The sequence below is a fragment of the Mastomys coucha genome, unplaced genomic scaffold (assembly GCF_008632895.1).
Source record: "Mastomys coucha isolate ucsf_1 unplaced genomic scaffold, UCSF_Mcou_1 pScaffold18, whole genome shotgun sequence".
Taxonomy (NCBI): domain Eukaryota; kingdom Metazoa; phylum Chordata; class Mammalia; order Rodentia; family Muridae; genus Mastomys; species Mastomys coucha.
Window position 1 is genome coordinate 48,895,009 of NW_022196900.1, and position 5,762 is coordinate 48,900,770.

At 38.9% G+C, this 5,762-nt stretch overlaps 1 non-coding gene across 1 annotated transcript; it reads right to left on the reverse strand.

Moving 5' to 3' along the window:
• Positions 1–5,624: 5,624 nt before the first annotated feature.
• LOC116097286 lies at positions 5,625–5,762 on the reverse strand. The gene has a single exon (XR_004121329.1). It is a non-coding gene; the product is annotated as a small nucleolar RNA SNORA21 (small nucleolar RNA).

Genomic DNA, 5,762 nt, shown 5'->3' on the forward strand with positions numbered 1-5,762 from the left:
AAAAAGAATAAAGATGTTTGGGTGTAGTAGCCTTCCTATATACCAAAGACAAAAAGATTGAGAAAGAAAGTGGGGAAGCAATGCCTTTCACAGCAGCCTCAAATGAATAAATACCTCGGAATAAGCAAATTCTTGGAAGTAAAAGACCTCTAAAATGTAAAATTCAAGACACCAAAGAAGTATATTGAAGAAGACACCACAAGATAGAGAGACCTCCATATCCATGAATTGGCAGGATTAATATTATGAAAATGGTCACTCTACCAAAAGCAATCTACACATCCAATGCAACCTTTATCAAACTGTAACACAATTCTTCACAGAAATTATAAAAACAATGATAAAATTCATATGAAAACACAAAAGAGCCAGACAGCCAAGCAGACATGAACAATAAAAAGCCTGCTGGAGGTATCACCATGCCTGTTTCCAAATGATACTACAGAGGCATAGCAGTAAAACCAGCATTATAGTGGCACAAAGCCAGCCATGTTGATCGATGGACTAGAACTGAGGGCCCAGATACAAGTCTACGCATCTACAGCCACCTGATTTTTTTAATAAAGATACTAAAAGTATATATAAGAGAAAAGATGGCATCTCTAACAAATGGTGTTAAGAAAACTGTTTAATCTACATGTAGTAAAATGAAACTTGATCCTTCTTTCTTAGCTGTATACAGATCAATTTCACATGGAATAAAGATCTCAAAGTCAGACCGGAAACTTCTAGAAGGACAAGTGGAGGGTACAGGTCACAATATAGACTCAGGTAAGGACTTTCTGAATAGAACTCCAGTTGACCCAGATATAAGACCAATAATCAACAAGTTGAATTTCATGACATTAAAAAGCTTCTATACTACAAAGAAAACTGTCAAGGCAGCCTTCATAATGTGGGGGCTTGAGGGGAATCTTTGCCAACTATGCATCTGGTAGATGGCCAGTATCTACTAGGAGCTCAAAAGCTAAACATCATGAAAACAAACAACCCAATTAAACTTTATGGAACTGAACATAGAGTTTTCAAATATATATATTCCACATATATATATTTAAATCACATATATGTACTTATATGTATATGTATATTTATATATTTAGTTTATATATATGTATATATATTTAGTTATATATATTTAGTTTATATATATATATTTAGTATATGTATATTCTTTAGTATATGTATATATATATATGTATATGTATATGTATAAAGAATATCTTTAGAGATGTTCTCACCTTAACCATCATGGATGTGCAAATTAAAACTACTCTGAGATTTTATCCTACCCCAGTCAAAATGACTAAGATTAAAAAAAAAAAATACTAACAAGGATATGGGAAATGGGGAATGTCATGCACTTTGTCAGGAGTGCAAATTGGTGCAGACAGGATGGAAATGAGTGTGGTCATTCCTCAGAAACTAGAAACAGATCTCCCCTATGATCCAAATACACTACTGGACATAGAGCCAAAGACTATTCCCACTACAGAGACACATGCTGTACATGCTTGTAGCTGCTGTATTCACAATAGCTAGAATGTAGAAATAGTATAATGCTATTGAAAGATCGGTCACACGGAATGAGGTATCTTCTAATGGCCTATTCACAATTCTAATGGTGAATTCACCATTAGTATTGTGACATAGTGACTTCCAGGGCAGCCAGAGCTACATAGTAGAGAGACTCTATCTCCAAAAATAAATAAATAAATAAAAGCTGTTGTTACAGTGTGGCTTGGGTACTTGTTTAGAATGATCTTTATAAAAATAAGTTTATAGGTTAACAGAGGGGAAGTGCAACAAGAACAAAGAAATGGTAGAACAGATTTAATTACTTTCCTAGATTTATCCTTGGGATTTCTTGTCTCATAGTATTACCCATAATAGTCCAAAAAGGTTTCCAAAGGGGAAACCACTTACTATTTAAATTTTTGTCTTTCTTTGATTACAGACTTACTAAGAAAAAAAAATAAACCAAAACCTTAAAACTAGGGCAAAGCTGTTAGCCCCCGCCTCTTCACATCCCCATGCTGAAGCAGGAGCTGCGAGTCTCCTAACAGCCAGCCCATCCCCACACTCTGAGTAGCAAGAGTACTCTATATGTTTTCTACATATTTTCAAGGTAATAAATACATTTTATAATCTTAAATGGCTCGAGAAATCACAATAAAAAAAGGTACTTTGTCACAGGTGAAATTTAAATGTTAGGGTCCATAAATGCACAGCTACATTGAAACACCCAGTCATTCCTTCAGTTATTGCAGCCACCTTTGAGTTTAACAAGCTACTCGGTTTCTGCCTCTTAACAGGCAAGGTTTGCCAACCTCTTGCCCAAGGGATAAAACTTGCTTTGTTGTCTCTTATTGGCAAAGAATTCAACAATTGAGGTTTCAGGCATTACTTTACAGATTATTACTGCCACAAGCTGGTAAGATAGCACAGTAGTTAAAGGAGCTGGTCATGAAAGCCCAGCGACCTGAGTTCAGTCCATAGGAGTAGGAGAGAAATGACTTCACTAAGTTGTTCTCTAACTGCCCCCCACACACAAACACAAAGTCATGCATACACAGAAACATAAAAAAACAAATAAAGCACAATAAAGCAAAATTTTATTGTTCTTCAGTCACAGATGTGAACTGTATGTGTCCATAGAAAAGTATTCCATAGGATACAGACTTACTGCCTTGTCCAAAACTATAAACCCAAATTTTCATTTCACTATTTTAGCATTCTCTTTCTGCTTGTTGTCTCAGCTTATAATATTTTGCTGCCCTACTCAATTATTACTCAATTAAACATATTTCTGACAAAGCTGGACTGGATTTGTTAGAATATTATGGTCTGATTCCTTTTCTTTTTTTGAGACGGAGTCTTTCAAGAAAAACCTGGCCTGGAATTCACTGTGTAACTGGGCTGGCCTCAAACTCAGAGATCTGCCTGCTACTGCCTCTCAAATGGCAGGATTAAAGTCATGTACCACCATGCCTCGCTCAGAATGTTATGTTTCTAAACTTTCTAAGAATTCAGTTTGACATATTCTTCTAAACTAAATTATTTGACCTAATAAGATGTCTCAGTGGGTAGAGGGATTTGAAGAACTAATGAGTCGGATCCCAGTTCCCACATGTAGCAGGGGAAAACAAAATAAAACAAAACAAGCAAACAAACAAACAAAACTACTCCTATGAGCTGTCCTCTGACCTCCACCTGCACAGCTAGAACTTGTAAGCACCTATAGTCACAAATGAACACACACACAAACACACCCTTTTAAAATAAAATAGTTTTAGAAAATAGAAAATCAACCATCAAAACTCCTATGGTTGCCATTGTAATGTTCTATCACACTGTTGTCTCTTTTCTGTAATGTACAATGGGGGTACCACTGAGTCCTTTGGTGGGTAGAATGACTTTGGTTGAACCACACATCCCCATACACAGAGAACAAAGTAGTAATCAACAACTAGTAAGGGGGTGCCTCATTTCTTAGAAGAGTACAGAAAATTGTTTCAATTTTGTCTAGAAGTACAAATTTCTTCCCTGAAATGTAATGTTAACTATATCCCCAAGAAACCCTGAGCAGGAAGTCCATCTCCACAGACATCCTCGTTTAATAGGAAATGCTTGCGTGTGGCCCACACACAACAGGAGGAAAGCTCCAAAGGGTGCTCTAGTCCACTCCAAGCTCCTCTGTCCAGGGATCTTTTATGTTTATAAAAATTCAACTTGTCTATGTGTCTAGCTTTCCATAGAAAGGCAGTGAAGAGAAGTCTAGACCAGCTGACACAAAGTTTGGTTAAGATCCCTCTTATTGGATGCACCTAGCTCCATAGAGACTTGATGTGCCAGGGTGGGGTGACACCCAGGGGAGAGGAGGCCTCCACTCTTTCAGAGGAGAAAGGGAGGGGGGAGAGGAAAAGGAGTTGGGGAGAGGATAGCAAGGGGAAGGCGCTTTGAGTGGGATGTAAAGTAAACTTTAAAAAAAGAATCCTCTTATCTCCTGGCCATAAAGCTCATTGTATCCTGCACCGTCTGCAATGGGTCTACACTGAGTGGCAGGCTTCCAAAGGCCCAGCGGATCCATCAACTGAGAGGCCTGTAGGAAAGTGCTTTCATCCATCAGGTATTCTCAGGCTTCTAACTACTGTCTATTTTTGTAGTAGATTGTGAGTGTGTGTGTGTGTGTGTTTGTGTGTGTGTATGTGTATATGTGTGTGTGTACATCATGAGGAGGTCAAAGAGCCATAGGAATTGGTTCTCGTCTCCTGTAGTTTCCTCCCTGTTCTCCCTCCCAGCCCCATGCTCCCAGATACAAGATTTGGATTCAAAATATATTTACAAATACCTTAGCCGTATATAGCTAGGTTCTTCTCTGAATAGAATCATCACTTAAAATAGCCCAATTATTTTAACCTACATTCTGCCATGTGACTGGTTACCTGTGCTCAGGTACCATGTGTTTGTCTAGTCACATCTTCCAGGCAAATCTCCCTTGCCTGGCTCTATCCCAGAATTCTTTCTGCCTCTGGGATGTCCCATTTTCTATTCTACCTTTTCCTGTAACCCAGAGGTTTTTTAATTGAGAGGTGATGCATCCATACAAAACACAAGAAGTTCTCTCTATAGTCTCCTATCATTGGGCTCTGACCTCAGGCTTGGCAGCAAGCCCTTTACCTACTGAGCCATCTCACCACCACATCTTAATCTAATATTCTGTATTCCTTCTGCCATTATGTTTACTTTTTAAGTTTCTGAGACAGCATCCCACTATGTTGCTCAGGCCAACCTCAAACTTACAGTCCTCCTGCCTCTGCCTTCTGAATGCTAAAATCACAGCCTTACACCACCACACCCAGCTTTCCATTGTATTTTATAACCTAAAATGATTGTAACAGAAGAGATGTTTATACCTTGAGAAAACTTAGACACAGAGTGAATAATAGTGATGATTGTGTCTACACAGCTACAGGCAGCATCCACACCCAGAAGATGGAGATGCGCTGAATGGAGTCACACTACTATTGCCTTACTACTGACATAACACCAGCTCTCATCTCAAAGACGTCTGAGAATTTGTTTTGGATCCAAGCATGAGTGGCCATGGCAGGGAATACGGATTTAGTTTAACCCACATGTCATGTTCCTGGGCGGTGACAGTTTCACCAAGCTTTCCTAGGAACCGAACAAAGAACATCACACAGGAAGACACTTTGAGTGCATCCCTGAAAACATCATATAGGTGAGTTACAAAGGGAAGAAGTACCTAGTGTAGGCGGCAGATGCCAGCAATGACTCTTGGCTTTGGGACTGGTGGGAGTTAGCTTTGTACACTCCAAAAAAAATTTACCCAATAGGCACAAGGAAGGTAGGCAATCAATACCACTTAGCAGGTCAAGACAGGGCAAGATAATTTGGCTCTGGGCCTGAACTTTCCTACTCCCTACAATCACTGAAATCCTGATTAGTCAATAGGCCTTGTAGAATGTTATATAGATGGTGCTTTTTCTCTGGGAACTTTCAATTAACACTGCTGAAAAGAAGAACACAGAAGTTCCTTCCCAACCATAGAGTAATTTTTAACTTTTCTGTATCTCAGGGACCACCTTTTTTTTTTATAATGTTGTCACAACACCGATTGAAGTTAAACAACACAACACGTTGTCACTTCGCCCAAAAGTGGTGTTTTCACTCTTCCCCTTCTTGATAGCTCGGCAGGGACCACCCTTAAGATAGCTGTCACCCAGGGTTGGAGAGAT